Genomic DNA, 983 nt, shown 5'->3' with positions numbered 1-983 from the left:
CAGGGCGGGGCGGCGGCGGGCACGCCCGGCGGGGCGGAGCGGGCGGGAGGGGCGGTGCGGCGCGGGGCGGGGCGCGGCGGCTCGTCCTGTGCCGCGGCCGCTGCCTGCTCACAGGGTGACACGTCTGCAGGGTGAGTGAGTGGCATTGGCAGGCTGTCAATCCCTCACCGGAGCGGCCATCAAACAACATAAAGCACACACAGTCACCGGGCGGCCGCGCTCATAAATCCCCGCCGGCTGATATTTTTGCACGTTGCTTTGCACAGAGTGTGTAATTAATTTTTTTACAGTTCTTTCCCCTCGATTTCCGCTCTTTTCTTTGCACGAGTTCAAACTTCTGATCGCCGCCGTCCCCCCGCGCACAGACTCGGGATCGTTCGTTATTTTTGGGGGGAGGGCCATTAATTTTTCCCTCTGTGATTGTGTTTTCGTGGCGTTTTTATGTCGCGATCCGGGGTGGGGGCCGCTCGGTTTGTTGTGGTTTTTGCCCTTTCCACCCTCCCAACTTCTGCGGGATTTGAAAGCAAGTTTTGTGATTTTGAATTTTTTTTTTAACTTTTCTTTTTTTTTTTTTTTTTTTTTTGCCTTTTCGCTAAGAAGATTTTTGGACAAGTGGGGAAAGACATAGAAAGCTACAATAAAAATAATAATAAGGAAGGATAATAATAATATTAATAATAATAAAAAAAAGCTTTGGAGGAAGATCGTTCCGGGGAGAGGCAGCGGCGGAGCGGCGCAGCCCGGCCCGGCACAGGCATGGTGCACACGGGAGAAGACCGTAACTAAAGGAGAGCGATTGACCGCGCCGGGAGAGAAGAGCGTGGGATCAGCCGCCGACAGCGCTCCCGGCACCGCCGCCGCTCCTTCGGCCGCCGTCGTCCTTCTGGGTTTTTGCCTTTTTTTTTTTTTTTTTTTTTTTTTTTTTTTTTGTGCCGTGTGAGCGCGGAGCGAGCGGCGGGGCCGAGGCCGGGCGCGCAGTGCCC

Source organism: Lagopus leucura, unplaced genomic scaffold (genome assembly GCF_019238085.1).
Source record: "Lagopus leucura isolate 7727_CA_CO unplaced genomic scaffold, USGS_WTPT01 Super-Scaffold_100022, whole genome shotgun sequence".
Classification (NCBI taxonomy): Eukaryota; Metazoa; Chordata; class Aves; order Galliformes; family Phasianidae; genus Lagopus; species Lagopus leucura.
This window is presented reverse-complemented; position numbering follows the sequence as displayed.